Source organism: Thamnophis elegans, chromosome 5, assembly GCF_009769535.1.
Source record: "Thamnophis elegans isolate rThaEle1 chromosome 5, rThaEle1.pri, whole genome shotgun sequence".
NCBI lineage: Eukaryota > Metazoa > Chordata > Lepidosauria > Squamata > Colubridae > Thamnophis > Thamnophis elegans.
The window spans coordinates 73,959,615-73,973,803 of record NC_045545.1 but is presented as its reverse complement, the minus strand read 5'-3'; positions in this window follow the sequence as shown (position 1 = coordinate 73,973,803).

The following is a 14,189-nucleotide window of genomic DNA, read 5'->3' as shown; positions in this document are numbered from 1 at the left end:
TTTAGAAACATCATTTAAGAGACCTCAGAAGCGCACCAGCGTGCATAACGTCCCTGTCCTTCTGCCCCCATTTATTTGTACCTATTTCCCGTGTTCTTATTCATGTTTATTCTTACTCCTGTTATCCTCTACATGAGTGACTAAATAAATAAACAAACAAACATGGAACCATTTTGCATCCCATCTGTGAGGATTTAATTGAAATTGTCTTGATGTTCATACAGCTGATTAAATGAAATATCTTGAACAAAAGTTTGAAGACTTGACTTCCATTAGGAAGCAATTGTTAGCTATAAGGCTAAACACTTATGGCAATGATTTTTTGTTTCTTCTGGAAGAATTCAAAGTTCCACAAGAGGATATAAATAAGTCCATAAATATCTTTTGAAAAGTTTATGCTAATACAGTACTGTACAGTATTATACTATAAATGAGAAGCATCCTGTTGTCAAATTTAGACTTGAAGACATATTCCAACTATGGTGCACTCCAGTTTATACTTGCAGTCTAAAGTCACTGCAAATTCTGCTTTAAGGCTAGTACTTAAGCTTAATCAATGTTTCAATGAGCAGAATGGAAAAAAATCTGGAAATCACAACTGATCACTAATCACTGTTATCCTGTACATGAGTGACTAAATAAATAAATAAACAAACAAACAAAGATGGAACCATTTTGCATCCCATCTGTGAGGATTTAATTGAAATTGTCTTTCCCTATGGAAATATTTTTTTAAAGCAAATCCTCTTTCATGGCGATGAATGAAAACTGTTAACCCCTTAAAGACTTTTTGCTGAAAAATAGAAAGAAAAAAAATGGACATGATTTATGAGTTTGACGACTAAAAAGGGGAGATTATGGAAAGGGGGAAACTTAGATCTGAACTTTAGAGAAATATATAACTTCTGTAAAGAAGACTGGAAGCCGTTACTTCATTTTTCTTTTTTCTTTTCTGCTTTTTCTATATTTCTTTTTCATCTTTCTATTTCTTTTCTTCATTTATCTTAAACTCAACATTTGTATTATTTTTAATGTGTGGAAAAATTTCTTCAGTAATGTGTAGGTAAGTGTGTGCGAGAGAGAACTATTGAAGTACAGAATAATTTCTGTGCTTAATCTAATGAGGATACATCTTTCATAATTGGCTTTCTACCTGGGCATGAACAAAGGGGATGGAGCTTGGATCCCAAGGCTACACCTGCTGTATTAACATTTTGAATTCCAGGTCTAGGCACCACTGATGCTATTAGAAATATTTAGCTTTTAAATATTAAAATCTTATATTGACAAACGGAAAAACCCCAACATTTTTAAGTAGCCTATCTAGATAGAATGTAGCATGGCTCTCAAGCAATTTATGGTTGGATTTGATGGACTGAAATTCTTTCAGATTCTTAGATTCTAAATAAACAAAGATTTCAAGCAATGACAAAAAATTAAGTATTTTGCTTTTAAAAATCCAACCTTATCACTCCTTTTGGTAGGTAAATAAATGAATGAGCAAAAGCCTGTAAATAGAAAAACTAGATGGGAAGATGATGTAATTCTTAATCTAACCCACAGAGGGTAGTGGAATCATTTTTTTGTTTCTTCTGGAAGAATTCAAAGTTCCACAAGAGAATATAAATAAATCCATAAATATATTTTGAAAAGTTTATGCTAATACAGTACTGTACAGTATTATACTGTAAATGAGAAGCATCCTGTTGTCAAATTTAGACTTGAAGAATAGGCAGCAATTAGTGATTAGCTTTGTTATAATTAACTCTCAGTTCTGTTACATTTTCAGTTATATCAAGAGAGCTAGATGCATAAGAGATTCGCCTGGAGTTTGCACTACGAATCTTTTTTTAATCTGCTTGCAGATTTTATTATAGTCCAATAAAACCTACATCCAAAAGCTGATTTAATTGCCATAACACTGCTGAACCACCACTCAGCAAGTTACTGTCTTTTAATTATTGAAGTTATTATTTTTTTATTATTACGCAAGAGAGCAAAATCCAAAAAGAGGTAGCTGATGTCATTAAATATTTTGACTCAAGAATATTAACTTCATTTTAAAGGCAGGAGAACAGCATATAAAATAAGTACCAGATGACTGTTAAAATTGTATTTATTACATTTTAATAAGTCCATGAGCTTGATCTGTATCCTATTATTAAACTGTTAAAACTTTCCATGAGAACTTTGGAGCTTTCTCAGTGACTGTAGATTATGTCATATTCATGTTGCTAGCATCAATACTTACAGGAGTTGAGAATTATCTTGTACTTTAAAAAATTAAGCTCTTTTCGATGCTCGTGTGTGAACAAAAAGAAGATAATGTAGTACTTGTGAATGTGTGGGAAATAAAAGACAGTTTACTTCTTGCTATTGTTTAAAGCAAGCATGGGAAGGGCACTTGTACTTCTAGCCAAGATTAAAATCCTGGAACTAAATTGTGTGAATGTCATTTGCACAGAGCCAGAGAGGATAAAATATAAATAAATTTACAGCTACTGTAAATATTGAAAACTCCCTTTTATATCTCTCTTGTTTTTCTTGCCCTTTTTTATTTGTTACTTATTAACTTACTTTTCTTTGTTTTCTTCTATTTTGTTTAAATTTAAATTATTTTTATTCTGTAAAAAAATCTTTTCAATAAAAAATAATTTTAAAAAATCATTTGCATTGGTTCTCTAAGTGCAATTTTCAGGATGTTTGCTCAAAAGTAAGCTGCAATGGTACACTGTAAATAAGTCTGTTTAAGATTACTGTTGGGATTTCTTTTTCACATGTAAATTTCAGTTTGAGGGATGACAATGAAATTAATGACTTGGACTGTGTGGTTGTAGAATTATCCATCTGGCTGTTTGATTACCATTAGTGAACTTCTCATGGAATAACTAATAAATGACTAAGGGCTTTAAATAACAACAACAACAACAACAACAACAACAAAATTTGGAGCGGAAAATGCGCAAACTTTTGAATATGTATCACATTTTACATCCACAAAGTGACATCAACAGGTTGCACTTGCCACCAAAAATAGGGGGCAGAGGGCTATTGCAAATCCATCAAACTGTAGAAGAAGAAAAATGAAGTTTGAATGATAATGTTAACCAAAGTACAGAAAAATTGCTACAGGCTGTGAAAATGGAGAACAGTATAAAAACAATAGAAACAAAGGCAGAATATAAGGAAAAACAGCTGGATGACAGATTAAATAGATGGGAAACCAAAGCTTTGCGTGGACAGCACTGGAAAAACATTGAAGGAAAATGTGATGACAACTTGACATGGACATGGCTTAAGATGGGAACCATCAAGAAATAAATGGAAGGTTTAATACTCGCTGCTCAAGAACAAGCACTACAAACTAATGTCATGAAAGCGAAGATACAAAAATCCACCAACAATCCAAACTGCTGACTATGCAATGACAAAGTCAAAACATCACATTTAATATGTGAATGCAGCAAAATTGCACAAACTGATTACAAAGCTAGACACGACTGAGTTGCTAAATTAATCCACTGGTCATTATGTAAAAAAGACGACTAACCAGTATCCAAAAAGTCATGGGAGCACAAAGCTGAAAAAGTTTCCGAAAATGAGAAGGTGAAGATCTTGTTGAACTTTCAAATACAGACGGATCATCATTTGGAACACACCAGATATCACAATTGTAAAGGGCAGAAACATACAATTTATTGACATCACGGTAGCAGGAGTTGCCAGAGTTGAAGAAAAAGAACTGGAAAAAATCATGAAATATCGTGACCTGGCCATCGAAACTACTGATTATGGATGAAACATGTAACTGTGATACCCATTGGCACTTGGTACCATGTCCAAGAATTTTATAAGGTACATCAACAAATTGCAGCTTCCTGCAATAACTGCAAAAAACTGCACTACTTGGAACACCATATATTTTAAGAAGGTACTTGATTGATACCTAGGATGCTGGCAGCAACCAGTATCAACCATTAGCACCAGTCAATGGTATTTGTGATGCATATTTGAATGTTTAGTTGACTGAGTTTTATGTTTAATGAATAAAGTATAATAATAATATAATAAACATTTCTCAATGTCTGAAAAGTTATGCTTTGGCTTTTGGCAGGTGACAGAGTACTGCAATGTATAGAGGATTAGAGAAATACTGAAGAAAACTAAATTATAGAATTCTTACTTGTTTGGAAATGACAGATTCTACCTACAAACTAAAGGAAATTTCTAAGGACAGCAGAGAAATTTGTAGTCTTTATATCTTCTTATTCCCCTTATTTTTGCTAGCAGTTTAGGTTAAATACCTTTTCGTCTTTCCTAGAATAAGAAAAATTGGAGCTGTCATTCTAACATCTTAGGGGTCACCAGATTGAACACCTTTGAGATATGCCTTCATGAGGCAGCTTTGATTATTTTTGAAAAGGTATTTCACAAAACTCCACATCTCCTCTGCCACTTGTCATAGCTGGAGAAAGCCCCAGAGCAGGGCAAAGTGAAGCAAACCCTTAGGTTACTTTGTTCAGTCTGAGAAATGAACGGGATACATAGCCTTGTTAAGTACATTGAGAGTTTCTTGCCTGAGAATATTCTCAAGAGTTCCTTGACTACGACCCCTGTAATTGCAGTCAACATGCCCAGCAACCATGCTTAGAAAAGCCAAGACGAATGGGTCTGACACATTTTTGTTATGTGCACAGATTATAAATAAGGTAAAGTTTCCTCTGCACATATGTGCTAGTTGATCCCAACTCTAGGGGGCGGTGCTCATCTCCGTTTCAAAGCCGAAGAGCCAGCGCTGTCCGAAAACATTTCCGTGGTCATTTGGTAGGCATGACTGAACACCAAGGTGCACGGAATGCTGTTACCTTCCCACCAAAGGTGGCTCCTATTTTTCTACTTGCTTTCTACTTACATGCTTTCAAACTGCTAGGTTGGCAGAAGCTGGGACAAGTAACGGGAGCTCACTCCGTTACGCAGCACTAGGGATTCGAACCACCAAATGCTGATCTTTCTGATTGACAAGCTCAGCGTCTTAGACACTGTGCCACCACATCCCAGGTTATAAATAGATGCAGTTAAATTAGCAAAATTTAGCCATGATTTCCTTCCATTTCCTTCCACATTTTTCTTCACCAAGTCAGATCTTCTGACTATTTATTGATAAGTATATGGTCACCCACAAACCTGCCATCCTGGGCCCAACTTTTGGGAAGCTAGGCTCTGCCTGTCATAAGCCAGGACACAGGGTGAGTGATGGAGGAATAACACCTCCTTACAAAACCTTGGTCCAGCTGGTCTGGCTGGTAGCACCTTGTAAGGGCCCCTTTGCAGAGTTACAGGAGAAGACGGTCAACAGTGTTGAAGGCAGAAGAGGGCTCTATACCCCAATGGCAGATAAAGCGGCAGAACCATCTTCTAGGAGAAGGGAAACTCTGATTACAAATCTCCACTGCCTTGTGGCTATATCTGCTTCTGGAAAAGGCTTCCGGAGTCAACCTCAAGGCAAAATCCAGAGCCAGAGTCCCGGAAGCAGTTCATTACCATGTTCTGGTAACTCCTGCGACACAGCTGGAACCAGTCATATCAGCTTTGCCATTCCATTGGTCTATTTCAGCGATGTGGAGAGGGGGATCTGCTGCTTGGGTAACAGTCTATCCTCCATATTAATGTACCCAGGCTTCATGCTGGAGAGGGCACTCCAACTTTGACCTCTTTCCAGAGCACAATACCATAGTCTTTTGAGACTGAAAGATGCCAATGCAATGGTCATCCACTCACTTTCAGTGATTCACTTCAGCTACTTACACATAATTAAAAACCCAATTTGAAAGATTAAAAAAACAGTATCTCCCCCTCCCAGCAACAATACACAATCAAACGAGCCACTTGATGAACTCCATCCCATTCTGGGTTCCATCTCATTGTAAATCACAATCTAGTCTTTGATACACAGTTGTAGGTTTCATGAGAGGGACATTTTACATCTGCAGAAGCATTAAGATTCCCCTTTCTTGGATTTTTCTCTGTGTGTGTCTCTGTGGTGGGTCCTATAGATTTCCTTCTTTGGTTAAAAGATGCCTAGCAATGCCCTTTTTAGGATCAATATTGCATGTGCTATGTGGAATGTTAGTTCATTTCCCCCTCCTCACTTGAGAGCCTTCCAAGGCTGAAAGGGGTTATGAAGAACACCGAACAAACATTGAAAAGCATCTCCTGATATGGCTGCTAATGGGTTTCTACTAGCTAGTCTCCTTCTAAATAGCCATAGTTCATTCTTAACAGTTTGCAAATGGATTTTCAAGATTGTTTTTTATTTCACTTCCAAACACACTCAGACACAAACATACATCTTATTTTCCAGGATGCTGTCTCTTGAGGAATGTGCTTTTTCCTTGGTGCCTTTTCAGCCTTCAAAGCAACTCCCAGGGTAGGGAGAGAGGGGAGGAAACAGAAAATGGATTTGCTTGATAAGTAAACTAATATAAGTGAGTATGAAAGACACCCTTTTGTTCTAAGATGGTTGAAAAAGAACTGTGTTGTTGACCCAGCTTACCTTCCGAGTAGAGTTTCTGGTGCCAGCTGAAACCATTTTGATGCTGCTTGTCTTACCTAACATTCCTTGTTGTATTTAAAAAGCTTGCATTGATGAATCCCATCTGGGTTATTTCTTTTGTGTTACATGTTTGGTAGAAATGTATATGTACAAATATACACACACAGAAAAGCCAGTATTCCCCTCTCTGGCAGCAGCAGAATTATGCTAGTGTTGGCTGAAAACTTTGCTTAGGAAATATTCTTTTCTTTGTTTTTCCTACATAGTTTCAGGTCTTTAAAACAAAGGTGGGCATGTAAGAAAGTAGATCACTTCTTTCCTTACCAAAACTTTCCAAACAAACTTAATCAAGTTTAGTGCTGAGATGTTTGTAATTCTGTATTATATCTGGATTCCTATTTTGCAATAAATGTCAGTATGTTTTGTGTCCTTTTGTAGGGGAAGATGTAAAACATTTCATATTTTAATTAAATTGACCACAGATTGTCCTTGACGCCGCCCAACTAACAGTGACTGGCCCTATTTCAGTATTCAACTGGATTGACCCACTCTTGGTTCTCAACCTTTTCTTCACCACAGATCTCTTTTGTGGCCATGGACCATGGCCATGAACCCTCAAGATTTAAATCAGAATATTTATTCAAGCCTTCACGGCCCCCCTATGACAACATTGTGGCTTCCTAGAGTTCTGTGAACCATAGGTTGAGAACCACTGACAGGGTACCTCATCTATAGAAATATCATCTGCATTCAAACTACTGTTCAGTATCACATTCTTTAATTTAATGCCCTTTTAACCTAAAGTAAATTTCCAGGATGTAGTTTTTTAGAAATTACAGTATCACAAATATTTTTCAAAAATCTTTTTTTACTATGTTGCAAGAAGGTCCAACATGAATACCAAAAATGTAGAGAGGACAAAGAAAAAGCATGGACAGTAGCTGTCTTAGATCAATTACAGGGAACAGAATAGATCTATCAGGTAGCATATTGGGAAACAACTTGCCACAATGGTAACCAGAGTAATGGTAAATATTTTTGTACTCCATGGAGATGAAAATGCAGCTTTTATAAGGAACATCTATATTTAGGGAAAGGACAAAAACTCAGAATCTCTGGTTAAAAGATCTCAACAATGTAGGAAACCTTCACCTGAGTCCCTATGGAGATAGGTGAACTGTCTGACTTAGCCACTGAGCATATGCATCAAATTAAGTCAGACACTGGGATTTACAGTCATACAATAATAACACCCCTAAATACCTAAATAAGTACCAGTAAGGAGAAGAGATTAATTTTTAGCAGAAGGACTTTTTTTGATATTGTACAAAGCACATTTCTGGGTTGTACATATGATTGAAGGGATTCTATTCCTTAACTTTGTGACTGAGATACTACACCATGCCAGCAACTCTTACACCTGGGGTAATAATATACAGTTTCTGATTTCATATAACATGATGGGCCTAATACAATAAATTACCCCATATTCTGCTTTAATGTGATAGCCTAGTTTGTACAATGTGCTAAGACAGTGGTGGATTCTCATTGCATCACATATATGACTAATTCAAATTCTAAAAATTCGTCTAAAATGTTGCATGAATCCAGCCAATGTTTCTGTGACCTCCAAACACTTGTATTTTACACTCAAGCTCTAGTCAACGGAACAAAATATTTTAAATTTTAAAGCAAAGCAAAATAGTTGCCATAGAATTGTAGCCCATTCTCTTGTGGCACAGAGGATTTTGAATATTGAGCAACATAGTGCTTGATGTTAAAATGGGAGGAATTCCAGATGTTATCACTGATCTCGTACTTCATAGTTGCTTTAATGTTCAGTAGTCAGATATGGTCTAGAACAGAGTACAAGATTAATGGATCTTTAAAAAAAACAGACAAAATAGCTCATCTCGTATTTTTGAGAAAATATCAGCGATATCGCACAGAAATCCAGTGCCACCATGTCTTGCTTGCAAAGATTAATTTGCTTTAGTAAGTGTCCAAAAAGGCACTTTCAAAACCCAAGTGTCCTACTACAATTAGATCTGCTTGTTTGGCCAATGCTCCCATCCCACCCAGATCCTGTTTGGTTTAATACAGCCTGTTTAATCGAGAGATAGTTTCTTACCATTGTTCGGGTAGCGTGCAACCATGCTTTCCAAGTTAAGAGCTGCAATCTGGGGAAATATAGAACCTGTGCTCACTTTCTCCAAACCTGCCTTGTATTCCATGAGCCCATGTTCTGGAAGAATACTGGCAAAAGTTTATTATGTCAATGACTTGTTTTCCATTGGTAGACATCTGGAATGATAGCAGTGGATGTGGTTTTGGCAACCAACCTGGGTTTGGTACACATAATCTGTGGTGCTAAGCCTTCATAGAGGATTTTGTAATGGAACTTTCCATTTTAGCAATCTGCCTCTTTTCCTTGGAGGACTAAACAAAAAGGGCTTGGACATTGCTAAGATTGTCAGAGTTGAACAACATGGTTTACTATAGGAGTAGTTTGACTTACAATTGTCCTGTAGAGTTAAAGCTGCTTCTTTCCCGCACTGTTAATAAGTCCAGATAACATAGTGCCACTGTTAACAATTTGGCTAAATATATTGTGAACTCTGCTAGTTTGTACAGTCTTAAAGAAGAAATTAGGTGCAATAGTAAAGATTCAAGTTTCATTATACACCTGCAATCTTTCTCCATCCATTTTCCCCCAAAGATTTTTTCTTCTATTAATCATCACCCAATTTATTGCACATCATCACCTGCTTCCTGATAACCTGGGCACATCTGCTGCACATCTGTATCACTAACTAATGAAATATGGCAGAGATGAAAGTGAGAAAGGTTGGGAGCCTATAGTCCTATTCCATGAAAATGTAACACCAAGGGGGACCTTCTCCCCCTCCTCCCCTATCCCAATATTGGGTGTTTCATGTGGTGAAATGCACTCGGCATCCTTTGATAATATTCTGAGATGAAAGAAACTCCTCAGAAGGTAGCCAAGCTTACTTTCCAAAGTCTCCTGTTTTTACCCTCTGCACTAAGTCAGAGGCATTTTGGCAATGCTTCTCTCTGTGTGTTTGATGAAAGAATTTGGAGAAAAGGGGAGAGTGAATTGGAAATATAAATTACTTTGAAAAATTTGTTGGAATGATCAAAGAGAAAACAAGCATGGTTGCATCTGGTGGGATTTAGAGAAGAACACTCCATTCCAAAGTAGCTAGTCCATTGCCCTCTGTGCCAAAGTAGTCTTTTGCTGGCTTGGCATAAATGCTTATTTTGGGACTATAATCCTGCACATTGGAAGAAGCCCCACTAAAACTCTATAGGACTTAGTTCTGAAAAGAAATGGATTGGTTTGATAGTGTAGTTATTTTAGACTGTAACACCAGTAGCCTTATTTTTAAAAGGGGGACATTTTGAAAAAAAAAAAGATTTTTATGGACAATTGGAACTGATGTTGTAATTGTTGCAAGATACTCAATTAGACAAGTCATATTCTATTATTTTGCACATTGTTAGCTGTATATGATTGAAAACATTAATAAACTATTAATGAAAAGAATTTCAGTCTTGCTGACTTATTTTCACATAATATTTTCCACCACAATATAATTTTTCCCCTAAAGCATCTGAGCACACTGTGCTTCTAAGAAGGAAATTCCACACGTTTTGCAATTGGGACTTTCAGAACATATTGGTCATCAGTGTTTTTTTTTAAAAGATGTCCCTATATCCTCCTCGCCTAAGAATGCATAATATTTTAAAGGCAATGGAGCCAAGTTCTTAAAATGAAAGTCTGATTTTAAATCTCTCCATCCATGCATTAACTGTTGGAGCAAACTATCAGAGATGACATTACAACATAAATTGTATTCAGCTGATATTTCAGGAAGAAATGAGTCTGGGCAACATTTTAAAACTTTTTCCAAAACAGAGGTTTATTGGGATGGTGCTTGGCCATTTCTTCTGTTCTTCAGCCAAACACAGTATGGCATATTTTGCACCATCTGCTCACCTGGGCAGAGAGCTTATCTGCAGTGAGGCACAATTTATTGCTCTTCAAAGTGTATCCTCAAAATCATATTTTACTTGGACAATTCTTTAATGGTGCAGGTGTCAAGAAAAGGATTCTTAATGCAGATTGGTAGCAGATCTCCATATACAAAGCAATTGTAAAATTTAAGAAGAGACTACTTGGATAAACAAGATAACACACGGTCAGCTTCAACCACAAATCCAACTGGAAACCAATTTTAAATAAAGCTAAGTCTAAGAACACAAGACAATTCCTAGAAGTCTGGCTTTCTGATAGGCGAGCCATTAACTGACACATAGAGATAAACATAGTCTACAAACTAGTTAAATAACAAAGGATCAAGAAAGATGCAGGTATATCCTTATCCTACACCCAGCAACCAGTTTATAAGGGAGAATCAGCAAAATAGGTAGAAACCATTATATACAGCAAATCAAGCCACGAGCCATTCAAAACCAGGCACATAAACTCATCAAGACAGGTATGACATGTCACACATAAAAAGCCTGAAAACCTCCCTCCTTTGTGTCAAAGCATTGACATTGTTGCATAAGAAAGTAATGAAATTTTTGCAAGAAAACCAAGTTCAGTGGATACCAAGGTCTCAATAAATGCATACAACCTGCAGTAAATATGAACTTTATGTGTTATGTTCCTAATGTATTTTATTTAGTTATTCTGAGGAAAATGTGAAGTCTTTCTTTAAAAGAAAACTCTGTCTTGTGGGGTAAGGCAACAATTATTAGGGTTTTTTTTGTTGTTGTTTCCAGTATTTTATATTTTACAGCAGGAAGACAACCATAAAGAGCTTGAACTGTTTTTGAGGATTTGTTGCAGTGTCAAAGGGAGTTAGCATCAGCCAAGGAGGAATCTGTTATAAATTATTATATTTGTCTTTCTCTCTCGAATTAAGCTGTTTATTGTATTTGAGCTCTCTGAATATAAGGATATAGGAGCTCAGTAGCCATCAGATTCTAATTTAGCTAAAAATCCTTTAATGTTTCACGGTTAGTTTTCATATTCAAAATTTCTGGGCTTTTCCAGCATGTGTGTTTAGCATCTTAAAAGTTTTGGACAGCCCCACTGATATTGAGAAATAGTCTGCTGATGTTAAATAGGCTGCTGAAGGTGCATTACTTTTCTTAACATTGACCAATGAGCACAACAACAGAGGAATGGCTTCATCTTATGAAAATGACACAGTCAGAGAACATTTCAACAATGATTATATAGTGTCACTCTTCCCCAAGTATCCTCCACTAAGTATAGTTAAAAGTGGTGGGATTCAATTTTTTTTACTACCGGTTCTGTGGGAATGGCATGGCTTGATGGGCATGGCAGGGGAAGGATACTGCAAAATCCCCATTTCCTCCCCACCCCTGGGAGAAGGATGGTGTAAAATCTCCCTTCCTTTCCCACCTCACTCCAGGGCAATGATACTATAAAATCTCCATTTCCACCCAACTCCACTAACCTGCTTTCCAGTACCTTATACGGTGCAGGGCAACAGAAGAAGACCCAGCTGGGACTCCGATCAGCTGGGCCTCGGGAGGCAGCAAATAGATGGGGTGGAGACAGCCAGAGGTGATATTTTCCGGTTATTCGAACTACTCAAAATTTCTGCTACCTGTTTGCTAGAGCCCGTCAGAACTGGCTGAATACCACCTCTAGTATGGTACCATCCACATAGGCGAAACTCAACTCCCAGTAGCCTAGGAGTACACTGCAATACATCTCTGTCTTCAGCTTTTTCTAGTAGATAGCCAAGGTAGCCACAGCAACAGTAGCAGAGAAATGTACTGCCTTTGAAAATGACTGCCTCTGAGCATTGCCCCCTTGATCTTCTGGAAACTGTTAGAAAATTCTATTTTATTCTATAGAAATGATAACGGAGGATTATTATATAACCATACAGATTAGTAAATGACAACTCTAGACAGCATACTAAAAAGCAGAGACACCACCCTGCCAATAAAAGTGCATATAGTCAAGGCTATGCTTTTCCCAGTTGCAATGTTTGGCTGTGAAAGTTGGACCATAAGAAAGGCTGAGTGCCAAAGAATTGAGGCCTTTGAATGATGGTGCTGGAAAAGACTCTTGCAAGTCCCTTGGACTGCAAAGCAATCCAACCGGTCAGTCCTAATGGAGATCAACCCTAACTTCCCTTTTTTTATTGAAAGTTTTTTTTATTTAAAATTTTAAAAACAAACACAACACAAAGAATCCTCCTTCTTTACATACTGTAGAAAGTGTATCAGTTGGTTACAAAAAGCTTTCGTGCGTCTCTTCCACTGTCATCACAAAATTCATATTAACTCAAGCATTTTAAATCAGATATTTTTATACATATTACCATTATTACACCTCCATTTTCATTTGACTATAATTGTTTAAGCATCCTTCATCATAAAATGTACCAAGATTTAAAACCTGACCACATACTGGCATTTCATTTGTTATTTCTAATATCCTCCAATAACCCAATATCCTTATGGCATCCGTCCCAAGCCCGGATGAGAAAGGAGGAGGGTTGGGGTCAGGTTGGCATCTGGTCCCGTAAAAAAAACCCCGCCAACCCATACAATATGGTGAAAAAAACAAATAAAAATTCCATACCGCATTGGTCGTCGCGCGGGTTAACAAGGGCCGCGGCGGATATTGGGGTCCCTGGACATCCGTCGACAAGTGGGCTACAAGTGGACCAGCCAACAAAACGACAAAAATATAGTGCAGATGAAAACCGTGCCATAATGGCCTGTTACTACAACTCAGAGCCAGAAAAAAGAGGCTATTTAAAGCGAATGTATGAATTATGGAAACAACAATATCCAGATTCAAATGTTAGTGAATAACGACTAGCAGATCAAAGGCGATTTATTATATGGAATAAAATGTTTAGTGAAGTTGAACATGAGGAAATTCAGGCAAATTGCAAAACCCAAAAAACAATATCACAAGCGGAAATAACTGATATTCAAGACACAACTAAAGACATTATAGTAGAACTCCCAGAAGAAGCTCTCGGGGAGGAAATAACATCACCACCACTAGAACCAGTTATCACTGAACCAACTGATGAACTAACTCAAAAACAAAAAGAATTGAAGGATAAGATCATGGAGCATTTTCTGCTTAATGAGGAAAGGCAACGTTTACCATCACTAAAAACTGTGCCTAAGAAAATTTTGGCCCCTATCATGAAAATGGTTAAAGCAGTGTTTTCAACAATTGAACCGGGATCCATCTTGGAAACAAACCAGTTAATGTACAGCACAGCTGTAATATTCACTAAGGAACTAGGTATTAAAATTAAAGTACCTAGTCACACAACAGAAAAAGCATCAAAGCCAAAGTGGAAAATCCGTTTAGAACAAAAAATCAAAAAATTAAGGGCAGATGCTAGTAACTTAAAGAACATGCATGAGCAACGGCTTAAAAACAACAAAATCATAGATCGGCTAATCAGAAGATATAGATTGGATACAAGAAACATCAATGAAGCTGTAGAGATTGTAAAACAGCAGATAACAGCAACAGCTAGAAAAATTGAAAGATATGAGGCACGAATCATCCAATATAAACAAAATCAGCAAT